Below are 14,871 nucleotides of genomic sequence, written 5' to 3' on the forward strand. Positions count from 1 at the left end.
ACCCCAGGAGCTCCCTTGGGAGAGTTCTCTCCCACCCTTAACATTCCTAGGATGGGAAGTGCTTTTAATACAACCATGTCATCTGTGAGACCCAAGTATATGCTCCAACAATTGGCTCAGATACAAAATGACTATGTTGTGTTGATCCTTATAGCTTATGAAAGTTTCAACAAGCATTATCGAAGATTCAGATGCCATTGTGCCAAGACTCCCACAACATTAACTCTTGATCATTATCCAACTAACCTCCAATCAAGGTCTTTGAGGATAAAGATGACCTCATTCTTTGTTAACAGAAACATTTATCTTCACCATGTGTATAATTTTTAGGTGAAAATGGAACTGAAAACAGCCATATATAGAAAAGGATGTTCTCAAAAGGTGCCACCAGATATAAAATGTCCATTTATGAATAAAACAACTATAGTAACAAGAAAGTTAGTGACTGATATCTTTCAAGTCCATAAATCTGCCAGACAAGCAGTACAGTTAACCTCTCCTGTTTCACCTCACTACTCAATTTTCATTCCTTGTAAGTCCCATTTAGTTCCTTTTACATTCTAATAAGCATTATTTAACGTGGAAAATTTATAGCAGAACTGGCCACATAATTTTACATCAGAATATGATCCTAGTACTGATCTTTATTTTAAAACCTAAATTTTATCGCATAATTTTTTTTACTCATTAAATAATAGAGGCAATAGTCGTATAATTTCATCAAGGGATGAGATGCCAGAACAATAGTATAGTTGGTAGGACCCTCACTTTACATGTAGCTGATGCTGGTTGTATATGTGGCATTACATATGATCCCCCAAGACCCACCAGGAGTGACCGCTGAGTTCAGCGCCAGAAGTAAGCTTGGACCAGAACTGGGTGTGACCCTAAAACAAACAAAAAGAACTGAGCCAGATCAATCTTCCCTTGACTTCATAAAAGAATAGGAGTAGACCATAGTATGTACCTATTTCATTCTAGGGCATATACATGTATTAAACACATTTTTCTAGAAGAAAAATTAATAAAGATAGAATCCATGGAGTCTTGTTCGGGCCCAGACTTTAGTCCATCTATCAACAAGCTACAAACTGACCTATCAGGGTCACCTTCCAGAGGAGGCGGTCACATTCCAGGTAATATAGGGCTAGAAGCAGAAAACCTTGACCTTTGAGTTGATTAACTGTTGTCTAGGGTGTTTCTAGGGTGTTTCATAATGTCCTTTTATGACTAGATAGCTGGGGTGGTATACTGTGATTTATAGGGTCTTCGTGATCTGCGTCATTATTGTTGGGGTAGAACTTAGTCCTTACATGGAACTTAGCATTGTTAGCCTTAAATGGAAATTTAACTTTAGGTTGACAAAATAAAGTCCCTTCTTCTCTAAGCTTCACAATCTAAGTTTCCTTGAATTAGACCAAGGACTTTAATAAATTTTAAACTTCTGAATATCAAACAGAGGAGTAGTTTATATTTATACTTTTAGTCAACACCTCTTGGGGGGACTAGAGGATGTACCCAGAGGTATTTAGTTTTATTCTCATGTCGCTCAGTGATCAATCCTGACAGTGTTTGAGAAATATATGAGATGACAGGAATGGAATCTGGGTCATTCACATCCAAGTCAAGTGTACTGCCTACTGTAACTATCTCTCTAGCCCCAACAACTCTTTCCCCAATAGCCACCACATCCTAAGAGTAGAAGATCCATTTTCTTCTGACCAAATGAACTTGGGCTCTCTGTTCTAAGTCTCAGATCTCATCAGTCATAGTCCTGCTCATTCGTTAGTCCAGTCTGGGGCTAATGTGTGAGCAAGTCTTTGGTAGACAAGACTTGTTAATAAAGAGAAAATAAAGGTGAAACAGAAAAGTCTATGCCCCTTTCTCTCTTTTTTTTTGTCCCCCAATTCACAATACAGACCAGGCAAAGGGCCTGTGTTGAGGTGCATATGGGGTGCATTTACTGTACCTGCTCTTTCTATACAGTCAGTGTAAAAAACATAGCCTGTGGTAAGAATTGTGAGGCCTTATATTTTCTTTTCTTTTCTTTCTTTCTTTCTTTTGATTTTTTAATATATATATAAAATCCTTCACCAGTGCAACATTCCCATGACCAATATCCCAAGTGTCCTTCCTCCCCACCCCACACTGGCCTGTACTCTAGACAGGCTTTCTACTTCTCTCACTCAGTCACATTTTGTTATGATAGCTCTCAGTGTAATTATTTCTGTGACTGCACTAAATAATCCCTGTGGTGAGCTTCATGCCAGGAGCTGGACCCTCCAGTCCGCCTATATTTTGTCTCTGAGAATCATTACACAAATGTTTTTTATTTTTCTCAAAACCCATAGATGAGTGGGTTTTCTCTTTTTACTTTTACTATTTTATCCTAACAACCTGATTTCCTTAAAGCTAGTTTAACTTCCTCTTCATTTTGGGGGGGTGGTGGTGGGCCACATCCAGTGACACTCAGGGGTTACTCCTGGTTTGCGCTCAGAAATTGTTCCTGGCTTGGGGAACCATATGGGACGCCTGGGATTGAACCCAGGTCTTTCCTGGGTCAGCTGCATGCAAGGCAAACACCCTGTCACTTCGCTATCTCTCCAGCCCCAAATTAAGTTGTTTTTAATTTTTTTTTGTTTTAGACTACTTGAAATATTTTGCTTACCAATTTTTAGTCAATTTTTATTTTGCATGATGATGCAGTCAGTCTGAAAAATTGCCCTTACCATCTAGTGTTAAAAACATCTATTCATTATATGTTCACCATAAAGTATGTTTTACATGTTTTGGACAAGGATGATGTGGAAACTGTATTTTTAGTATTGAAATCATAGTTGGAATTTGCAGATTTGATTCTGTAGTAAATTTTAACCTAAATGTTGAGCAAGGGTAGTAGTATTCTGTTTTTTTTTTTTTTTTTTTTTTTGGTTTTTGGGCCACACCCGTTTGACGCTCAGGGGTTACTCCTGGCTATGTGCTCAGAAATCGCCCCTGGCTTGGGGGGGACCATATGGGACGCCGGGGGATCAAACCGCGGTCCTTCCTTGGCTAGCGCTTGCAAGGCAGACACCTTACCTCCAGCGCCACCTACCCGGCCCCGTAGTATTCTGTTTTTTAAGAAAAATAGAATTATCTAGAATTGTGAAATTATTAAGGTTTTTATTTTAAATTTAGTAATGAGTCAGCTAATTGCAAAGCAAGCGGCCTACCACTGTACTGTAGCTCAGTCCCCCCTTTTTTGAACTAGTTCAACTTCTACTTAATTCTATTCTACTTTCCTAGTTCCCCTTCTTAAAATTCTAGGAGAGTTAGTTTTCCTCTGAAATATTGATGATCCTAACTCTTCTTTATTACTGGTAAGAATGCGAAATGATAGAACCATGCTGGAAGAAAGTTTGGCAGTTTCCCACAAATGCAAATATTTTTATTTTATATATTTTGAATTATGTAGTCAGATACTCTTACCATAGAATTCAGAAACAAGACTCCTTATTTTTTACTCAAATAATGGAAATTTATGGGCATATAGTAACCTGTACATGGGCCTAGGGAATGTGAACAACTCATAGAAATGCAGTCCCCAGCATTGCAAGAATCCCAGTAACAAGAGTGGGAACCCAATACATCTCAACAATGATGACCACAGCAAAAGCATTTCTCATAATTACCAAAATTTGGAAGCTTCCAATATGTCCTTCTGTGGGTGAATGATGAACTGTGGTCTATTCAGACAATAAAGTATTATTCAATGCTAAAAATAAATAAGCTATCAAACCATGAAAAGACTTGGAGGAAGCTTAAATCATTATTAATTACTAAGTTAAAGAAGTTGGTCTGAACAAGTTACTGATGCAATTTTCAACTATATGAAGTTGTGGAAATGGCAAAATGATGGCGATGATAAAATAATCATTGTTTTCAGAGATTGGCTGGAAGGGAGAGATGAATAGATAGAGCACAGAGGAATTTGCAAAACTAGTCTATATAATATTGCTATGATGGGTACATGTCATATATTTGTCTAAACACATAGAATATATAATATCAAGAATTTACCCCCAAAATAAACTAGGGTAAAAATGATGATGTGCTTGTTAGTGTGGATTTAATAGCTGTAATAAATATCCACTGTCGTGATGGAGTGAAGACAAATGATATATGGGAACTAACTATACTTTTTGCTCAATTTTAATATGAACTAACATTGCTCTTAAAAAAAATTGACTAGGGAGCCAGAGAGATATTACAGCATGTGAGGCACTTGCTTCACACACTGCTGACCTGGATTTGATCTCCAGCACCATATATGCTCTCCTAAGCACTGCCAGGAGTGATTCCTAAGCATTGAGCCAGAAACCCTGAGCACCACAAAGTATGGCCTTCCAACAAAAAACAAAACAAAACGATCACTTTGGATGACTACATTGATAGCTAGATGGACCTTACTTTGAATATGAAAATCTACTTTTAGACCAATCTTGCCTGTGTTAAACAGTTATGGGAAGACTGGATGGGATGATGAAGGGGAAAGCCTTGCAAAAGGCTTGTGCTTCCTTCTAGCCCATGTGAAAGGGAGGGGTTGGGGAGATGAAGCCACAGACTGTTGCTGCTCAGTGAGCTACATTGAGTAATGCTTCTGGTTTGGTTTCAACAGAAACACCAGTTACTAAAAAGAAGAACAAGAAGGCTGGAGAAATCTCTTTTTTTTTTTTTTTGGTTTTTGGGCCACACCCTGTGACGCTCAGGGGTTACTCCTGGCTATGCGCTCAGAAGTTGCTCCTGGCTTCTTGGGGGACCATATGGGATGCCGGGGGATCGAACCGCGGTCCGTCCTAGTCTAGCGCAGGCAAGGCAGGCACCTTACCTCCAGCGCCACCGCCCGGCCCCAAAATTCAGAGCCCTGCCCCAACAATGGTCCAGCAACAGGCTTTTTCTTTTTTCTTTTTTTTTGGTTTTTTGGGCCACACCCGGTGATTTTCAAAGGTTACTCCTGGCTGTCTGCTCAGAAATAGCTCCTGGCAGGCACGGGGGACCATATGGGACACCGGGATTCGAACCAAGCACCTTTGGTCCTGGATCGGCTGCTTGCAAGGCAAACACCGCTGTGCTATCTCTCCGGGCCCTAATACTTTTTTTTTTTTTTTTGGTTTTTGGGCCACACCCGATACGCTCAGGGGTTACTCCTGGCTGTCTGCTCAGAAATAGCTCCGGGCAGGCACGGGGGACCATATGGGACACCGGGATTTGAACCAACCACCTTGGTCCTGGATCGGCTGCTTGCAAGGCAAATGCCGCTGTGCTATCTCTCCGGGGAGAAATCTCTTATCCTAAGAGAGAAAAAGAGTGTGAGGACCCAGGTTTGAAATATCTCAAAAAGAGTGGAGTTCATCAAGGCTGCACAAGCAGGTGAGCACTGCCTGGTGAGTACATTTCCTGGACTGGGTGAGGCCTGGTTCTCTGATTCACTTAGAGCTTATGCCTGCATTCTTGCATTGGATCTCCAGGCCTTTGATTCCCAGATTACATTAGACACATCAAGGGCCTTTTGCATTAGAATCACCTGAACTGCTTTTGGAAAATTCCTATCCCAGGATAAGCTTTTGAGAATTCAAATTCAGTTGTCTGGGGAATTATATCCATGAATCTCCTTCTCCCCTCTCTCCCTTGCCCCTGCAAAGCCCTAAATCATTCTGTTTTTGAATTGTTTGGGGGCCACACCCAGAGATGCTCAGGTGTTACTTCTGGCTCTGCATCCAGGAATTACTACTGGCAGTGCTTGAGGATGTTAAGAATTTAACTTGTCCTGTGCAAGGCAAATGCCCTACCTGCTGTACTATCACTCTTCACTTGCACCCCAAGTTATTCAGTTGTATATTCAAGCTTCCAAACCACAAAACCTTGCTGCTAGGGGCTGTCAACAAGACTTGCTGCCAGGAAAGGTGCGTGCGTGTGTGTGTGTGTGTGTGTGTGTGTGTGTGTGTGTGTGTGTGTGTGTGTGTGTGTGTGTATGTAGAAACACAGTAGAGGAAAGTATATCTGATGTTCCTTCAGGCAACATAAATGTTATTCATTATATTTAATTCTATGCCAAGGAACCCTAAACTTGATACTGTAGGAATTTGTGAGAATGCTTGGGAACAACCAATACAAGTCAGAATAAAAAAAATTCCAAGTTCAAAGCACATTTTAAAACTAATAGTGGACTCAGAGAAATAGTATATAGCAAGGAAGGCACTTGCCTTCCACAGGCCAACACCATTTGTTCTGTGGTTCCCATATGTTTCCCCTGAGAACTGCCAGGAGTGATCCCTAAGCACAAAAACATGCATAGCCCCTATACAACTCTGGGTGTGGCCCACACACCATGCCTCCCCCTCAATAAATAAACAATTGATTTCAAACTCAAAGTGGAAGTCATTCTTGATTCTTTTCAGATTATTTTCCCTTTGAAAAGTTGGAACATCTGCGGCAAATTATTCTGGCCCTGACTTGTGACCCAGTTCTGATAGTTGGATATTTCCCTTATTTGGAGACAAAGTTCTCAACCACACCCCTTTTCTTGTCTCTCCCCTCTCCTATTTTTCCCTTTCAACTCCCTCTCCTCTTATTCTTTTCGTTAGAGGAATTACATTCCAGACACAAATTCAGAGAAAAAGAAATATATAAATGTGTAAAGAGAGGAAAAGCACTTTATTAGTATTGCCAAAGGCATGCTGAATTTAAAACACAAAAGAAATATTTTTATGTTTTTAATACCTAGGGTTAAAAACTTGAGAACTAGTAACAGTAAAAAATAGAACCAACAATATGTACTGTTATTGTCTACTCAGAAATAGAGTAAATTGATATAAAATTATATAATATATAATTAAGATATTAGCAAGTAAACTTTAGTAATAGTTTAAAATATCCTCACATGGGGCTGGAGAGCTAATACTGTGAGTAAGACACTTGCCTTGCATGCAGCTGACTGGATTCGATCCCTGGCACTTTATAGCTTTATATAGGAACTCCAGGCATAATTTCTGAGTGTAGATCAGGAATAACTCCTGACTAATGCTGAGTGTGGCTCCCCAAAAAAACCCCAAAATTTTATTTCACAATAAATTGTTTATTTCACAATTGCTTCCAATAAAATTTGTGGAGACATGATAGAATTTGTTAGCAAGTCATCAAAATTAATTTTGAGGAATAAAACACTTGTATTTCACATAGCATACAGTTCACCATTTAAAAATTATACAATTTAGGGGCTGTGAGATAGCATGGAGGTAAAATGTTTGCCTTGCAGGCAGAAGGACAGTGATTTGAATCCTGGCATCCCCCGAGCCTGCTAGGAGCAATTTCTGACTGTAGAGCCAGGAGTAACCATGAACGCTGTCGGTTGTGACCCAAAAACAAACAAACAAAAAGCATAGTGTATTCACAAAGTTGTGCCTTTACTTGCCAATTAATTGTAAAGCATTTTAATCATCTTAGAAATAAGCCCTGTATATCCCTTATATCCTTCTACCTCCTGAGTTCTCTCCCCTGCTCCCCCTGACAACAACAACTACCCTGATTTCTGTGCCCATAGAATTGCTTTTTATTTTTTTGCTGTTTCATTTAACTCTTTTTTTCTTTTTTTCTTTTTTTTTCATGTAACTCTTACCATAGAGGCTCAGTCATTTATGGATACCTTGTTTCATTTAGTACTAAGTTTCTGAAGCTAAGCCAGTAATATGCTTAGCTTGTATTGCATTTTTTTATTGCTGAGTTTTCTACTACATGGATATGACACATTTTATTTAATTTATTTTTTAATAATATCTTCATTTAAACACCTTGATTACAAACATGATTGTGATTAGGTTTCAGTCATGTAAAGAACACCCCCCTTCACCAGTGCAACATTCCCACCAGCAATGTCCCAAATCTCCCTCCACTCCACCCCACCCCCACCTGTATTTTAGACAGGCTTTCCAGTTCCTTCATTCATTCACATGGTTATGATAGTTCTCAGTGTAGTTATTTCTCTAACTGCACTCACCACTCTTTGTGGTGAGCTTCATGAAGTAAGCTGGAAGTTCCAGCCTCCTCTCTTTGTCTCTGAGGATTGTTGCAAAACTGTCTTTCATTTTTCTTAAAACCCATAGATGAGTGAGACTATTCTGTGTATATGACACATTTTAATCATTTACTAGTTGCAGACTTTTTGGCTATTATGAATAATGCTACTATGGACATTTAGATGCACTCTTATGTAGACTTAAACTTTCCTTTTTCTTGGGTCTATATCTAAAAGTGGCATTTCTAGGACAAGATGTTAACACTATGTTTAACTGATTGAGGAAATGCCAAACTGTTTTCTAAAAGACTGCATTATTTATTGTATAGTATCTGTTACTTATTTTCCCCTATTCCTTCTCCTTTATTGTTGCTATTGTTATTGTGATGTGTCTGGCTGTGGTATTTAATTGTGATGTTCATTATGGATAGCACAGCAGTCTGTACAACCTGCACATAGCAGCTGGATTGACAGAGGGTTGCACTACTTTCATCCTGATTCCACAGTGCTCACCGTGGGTCACACGCTTTAACTGCGGTGCTCGCGCACACTTGGATGTGCTCGCCAGGGGTCGCTGCATTTCTCATATAGGTGCTGCCCAAGGGTTGCACTTTAGTCCTTCGTGTTGGTTGGCATATCTTTGTGTTTATTTTTTGGCCATACCTGGCGAGCTCAGGGCCTACACTTGACTCTGCATCCAGAAATCACTCCTGGCCAAGCTTGAGGGACCCCATGTAATGCTGAGGATAGAGCCTGAGTCGAGTGTGTGCAAGGCAAACATCCTTCTTGGTGAACTATCTTTCTAGCACCCCCTGGCACACCTTTTTTAGTGTTCACCATTGATTGTATCTCATGTGCACCTGGCCAGAAATCACTTAAGGTGCCAGGAATCACTAAGTTTACAAACAATGAATGCTGCAGCACCAGGGTTTGAACTTAGGACCTTTTTACATGCAAGCAGAAATTTTAAATCACTGAACTATTATCTACCCTACAGTAGACTACATTCCCCCATTAGTACACGAGGTGTTCCAGTTCTCCACATCTTTGCTAACAGTATTATTGCCATATATCATAGCCACTTTAGTAATTCTGAAGTTGGGAAATAAAGCTCCCATTTCTTTGATGATTAAGAATAGCGGGGCTGGAGAGACAGCATAGCGGCGTTTGCCTTGCAAGCAGCTAATGCAGGACCTAAGGTGGTTGGTTCGAATCCCGGTGTCCATATGGTCCCCCGTGCCTGCCAGGAGCTACTTCTGAGCAGACAGCCAGGAGTAACCCCTGAGCACAGCCGGATGTGGCCCAAAGAACCAAGAAAACAAAACAAAACAAAAAAAAGAATAGCGAGTATCTTTCCCATGTTTACTGACTATTCATTTAACTTTTGAGGGGACTAATTATTCAGATCTTTGCCAATTTGAAAAATTGTGTTATTTATCGTTTGATTTATTTATTTTTGGTTACACCTGACAATGTTCAGGAATTACTCCTTGCTCTGCACTAAGGGATTACTCCTGGTGGCCTCAAAGGACAATATGGGGTGCTGAGAATTGAACTTTGGTCACCCCTATGCTAGGCAAATTCCCTACTTGCTTTACTATAGTTCGAGGCCCTGTCATTTTATTCTTGAATTCTTTATATTAACTTGTATTACATATCTCACATTACATACATAATTTATAAAAATTTTCTCCGATGCAACTCAGAGTTCAGAGAATTGAGAGGAATTCATAAAACAAAGCTCCACTGTCATCTGCTTATGTAAAACGGAGTCTTTCAACCCCCCCTTTTTTGATTTTGGGGTCACACCCAGCAACGCTCAGGTTCTACGCTCAGGCTCTACATTCAGAAATTGCTCCTGGCAGGCTCAGGGGACCATATGGGATGCCGGTATTCAAACCACCATCCTTCTGCATGCAAAGCAAACACCCTACCTCCATGCTATCTCTCCGGCCCATCAGCCCTTATATTTATAAAATAAAATGTAGAAATAGAACTGACATGCATCCTCTGACTCTAGAAAGATTTATTATCTTTTGATAGAAGGAAATTAGTAAAAATTTTACTTTTACATTTAATAATTAAGTAAATTTTAAACAAGTCTTTTTACTATTATTTAATAATAGGTTGTTATTATCTATTATTGTATATTTAATGTAACAATGAAGTAATGTTGAAGAAGAGTTGGTCATGTGTTTGGCTCTGGTAATTGCAATAACTACATGAACAGCGGCAATGAACAGATGAGAGAGGAAAGAGGAATAATATAATAAATTATTAAAACCTACTGAGATATGTTGAATACTGGTCCCTTAAGTATGTCCACAACCTGGGAATCTAAGGAATTGCACACAAAGCCAATTAAACAGTATGACTTGTAATTTGTAACTCACAAAACAAACACCTAACCTGGTGGTTACTATCTTTAACTTAAAAGACAGATAAGTAGCCTGAGGCTTGGATAAGTGGAATGGTCTCTTCTAAGTTTCAGATTTGTAAAAACCTCAATGCTTTTGCAGGATCTTACAGAATTTATACAAAGATGGGAGGTGATAAAGAGTTGAACTGTGTCGGGGCCGGGCGGTGGCGCTAAAGGTAAGGTGCCTGCCTTGCCTGCATTAGCCTTGGATGGACCACGGTTCGATCCCCCAGTGTCCCATATGGTCCCCCAAGCCAGGAGCAACTTCTGAGTGCATAGCCAGGAGTAACCCCTGAGCGTTACCGGGTGTGGCCCAAAAACCAAAAAAAAAAAAAAAAAAAAAAAAAAGAGTTGAACTGTGTGCTTTGGCACAGGTCCTTTTCAGCATGCTGCCTTGGCTGCCTAAAACTGGCTTCTATACACACTTTCAGGAGGTCTATCTCATTCTTTGTCTAGTGCCTGCATAGCATTTTAAGAGTTTTTTTTTTTTTTAAAACAAAACAAAACAAAAAACAGCCCTAAATAAGAATGAAGAGAGTACTTGAGATATGGCTTCTAGGTGTAGAGGCCTTCTCCATCATATGTGAAGTTTTGGATTTGATCCTCAGTGACGCTGAACATATTCTTATGCACCAGTTGATTCTCTCTGTATGTCTTCTTTGGTAAAATGTCTCTGATTAGATTGCATAGATAGTACTATGGGAAGAGAACTTGCCTTGCACATGACTGATTGCGATTCTACTCCAAGCACTACATACATGATGGTCTCCCAAGTACAGCCAGGAATGATCCCTAGTGAAGAGCTAATAGTAAGTCCTAAGCACAATTAGGTATAACCTTAACCCTAACTCCTCCCTAAAAGAGAAATGTCTATGATCATTTGACAATTGTAAAATTTTTATTATTATTATTATTATTATTATTATTATTATTAGTTTTTGGGTCATTTAGCAGTGCTCAGGGGTTACTCCTGGCTCTCTGCTCAGAAATCGCCCCTGGCAGGCACAGGGGACTATATGGCATGCCGGGAATCGAACCACTGTCCTTCTGCATGAAAGGTAAATGCCTTACCTCCATGCTATCTCTCCGGCCCCTTATTATTATAATTTTACTGATTTATATACTACTTTTTTAGGGGGCCACACCCAATAGTACTCAGGGCTTACTCCTATGGGGCCCTAGGGGGACCATATGAGGTGCCAGTGATTGAATCCTAGTCAGCTGGGTACGAGGCAAGTGCTTTACTTGTATTGTCACCTCCAGCCTCTGTGCTACTTTTTAAAAGTGATTGAATTGTATTAGGTGCTTCTATACTTTAAATTTCAACCCCTTATCAGATGTGATTTGTAAATATTATTTTCATTTTCTGATGGTTATCTTACTGTGAAGAATTATTTAGTTATTTACAACTAAGCTCCTATCTCTGTTTTCAAGGAACATAAACTGTCCAAAAATAGTGGCTGACACCTAAAGAGGATCTAGTCAGGAAGGACTAGAGCCTCTGTTAGGACTGTTCCCTAGTTTTAATATCGAAAGACCTGAAAGCTTTGCATTTCAGATTTTCTTAGTCCTAGACAAACCAGTATAGTTAGTTTGTAACACCTAGGGGTGTGGATAGGAGAAGATTGTTTACTAAGGTAACTCAAGTCTTTAGGATCATCACAGAAGCACAATTTATTTCCCTACTTGATAAGGTATGGGGACTTCACATACTTTCAGACCCAGGCCTAGAAAAACTAACTGCATCCCACTATCTTCAGTACAATTCAAGTTAGAATTCTTGGCCTGAAAATACGGTTGCCACTGGTGAGGACAGTTCTGACAAGCTGTTCCAAACAAGTTTGTGCAGTTGGATAGAGGCCAGCTCTTCACTAGCCCTGCGGGCCACTTACATTGAGTACCTGTTTCAAAACCTGAAGAGATTGTTATTATTATAACTTTTATTATTTTGATTTCCAGAGACTTTACCTGCTCAATCACATCACACCATGACCAACCGTTCCCCTTAGCTAGCTGATTTAATATAGGAGGGCTCTGTGCTGTTCTCACATAATGAACAACTCACATGCATTTAAATAACCATGGCTGCTCTACAGGCTGCATAGTCAGAACCAGTGGTAGAAAGGACGAGTAGCTTCAATTTGGAACAAAAGTAATCTTGTACTGGTAACGTGGCCAGCTTAGCAGAGTCGAGGAGTGGCACTCTAGATGATCTCTAAACTCCCTCAAAATGTTTTGTATGATTTTCTATGCAGTTGCTGTTTTTTTTTAAATCTTTTTTTCTTTTTTCTTCTTTCTTGTTTTTGTTTTGCTTTCATTTGTTGCTTATTTGTTTTTCATAGTTGCTGGTTCTGTTTTTTTGTTTGTCTGTTTTTTGTATTTTGTTTTTTGTTGTTGCTTTGTTTTTGTTTTTATGTGTTTTTTAGTTTTTGTTTTGTTTTGTTACCTTTTTCTTCTTTTTTCCCTTTAGATATTTGTAACAGGTAGACAAACTCCTCCTCCCAGTTTTTCTTTTCTTCCTTCCTTCCTTCCTTCCTTCCTTCCTTCCTTCCTTCCTTCCTTCCTTCCTTCCTTCCTTCCTTCCTTCCTTCCTTCCTTCCTTCCTTCTTTCTTTCTTTCTTTCTTTCTTTCCTTTCTTCTTTCTTTCTTCTTTTTCTTTATCTCCAACAGAACCACATAACTTGAGTCATCTTTTTTTTTTTTTTTTTTTTTTTTTTTTTTTTTGGTTTTTGGGCCACACCCTGTGACGCTCAGGGGTTACTCCTGGCTATGCGCTCAGAAGTTGCTCCTGGCTTCTTGGGGGACCATATGGGACGCCGGGGGATCGAACCGCGGTCCGTGCGCAGGCAAGGCAGGCACCTTAGCTCCAGCGCCACCGCCCGGCCCCAACTTGAGTCATCTTATTCAGCCTCACAAATTGAGGGGGAATATGGATGGAACCAAGACCAGACAGTTGCATGAACTTTTTTCTTCTTCTTCTTTTTTTTTTTTTTTTGGTTTTGGGTCACACCTGGCAGTGCTCAGGGGTTTTTCCTGGCTCCACGCTCAGAAATCGCTCCTGGCAGGTTTAGGGGACTAATGGGAGGCAGGGATTCGAACGAATGACCTTCTGCATGAAAGGCAAAGCCTTACCTCCATGCTATCATCTCTCTCGCTCCCAGTTGTATGAACTTTTAGTTAAAAAAAACAAAACAAAAAAAGATCAGACTTGAACTCCAAACCCAAAGTCAACGACAACAGAACTGATACCCAATCTACAACAAGCAGTACAAGTGGGTACCAGTTACACTAACATTCTGGGGGGTAAAGAAGGGAGATATGGGATGCATGCTGAAAACAGGGGAGGAGGGAGGACAACACTGGTGGTGGGAGTACCCCTCATTTATTGCCACTATGTACCTTAGATATCACTATGAAAGATTTGTAATTTACTTTGGCCACAATAAAAATGGAAAAATTATTTGCATGAAAGATTCTCTTCTTCTATCACTCCTGGGTTTAGTTTAGCTACTATGAGGCAACAGACTGAACCACGCAATCAGCCATCTCCTGCTCAGTTTGCATGCAGCTCCTCAGTTCCTTGCTTTAGAAGCCTTATCTGGCCACAAATTTGCCACTTGCACCGAAACTAGTCAGGGATCCCAGGACTAGGAGCGCAGAAAAAAATGGGCGGCAGGTTATTCTAGGACAAGGGAAGGAAGGCGATTCAGAAAAACCCTACAATTCTCAGGAACCCAGAGGACCCTCGCTTGTTGAGCAGCAAGCAGCCTTTCCTGAGGCCCTGAGCTAGAATTGAGGTCTTTGGGCACAGGTAACCATGCGCACGCGCAGTCACAATATCCGGAGACTAGAGCCTGGATGCATTTAGCCGATTAAATCTTTCCGACTTTGCTTTATTACCCCGCCCACCCTATTCAGAGATCTGGAGGGGTGGGGCCTCTGGCAAGCACGTATGAGAGAGAGAGAGAGAGAGAGAGAGAGAGAGAGAGTGTGTGTGTGTGTGTGTGTGTGTGTGTGTGTGTGTGTGTGTGTGTGTGTGTGTGTGTGTGTGTGTGTGTAAGATGGTCTTGAGAAGATTAAAAAAACACTACGCGCATGCGCGTTAGCGTAAGCGCGGCAAAAATTCGGGAACTGTGTTAAAGGCGGGGCGGAAATGAAGGATGGGTATACGCATGCGTAGTGGGCCTCGAGCGCCCCGCCTTGATCCGGGTTTCCCTCCTCCTTCTCGTTATCCAAAGCGGAAGTGCCGCCGCCCTGGCTCCTCCTACCAAAGGCCACCCCCTGCGATAGGCCCCACCCACCACACAGACCACGCCCACCGGCGAACCACGCCCCAGGCCCCGCCCCTCCCCGGGCGCTCCACCTCCTCCTCTAGAGGTGGCGCCGGCCCTCAGGACCTCGA

The 14,871-nt window shown here is 40.8% G+C and overlaps 1 non-coding gene across 1 annotated transcript; it reads right to left on the minus strand.

Annotated features, from left to right (window-relative positions):
- Positions 1 to 1,894: 1,894 nt before the first annotated feature.
- Positions 1,895 to 2,027, minus strand: LOC126016654 (small nucleolar RNA SNORA51). The gene has a single exon (XR_007498439.1). It is a non-coding gene; the product is annotated as a small nucleolar RNA SNORA51 (small nucleolar RNA).
- Positions 2,028 to 14,871: the final 12,844 nt, after the last annotated feature.

The sequence above is a fragment of the Suncus etruscus genome, chromosome 8 (assembly GCF_024139225.1).
Source record: "Suncus etruscus isolate mSunEtr1 chromosome 8, mSunEtr1.pri.cur, whole genome shotgun sequence".
Taxonomy (NCBI): domain Eukaryota; kingdom Metazoa; phylum Chordata; class Mammalia; order Eulipotyphla; family Soricidae; genus Suncus; species Suncus etruscus.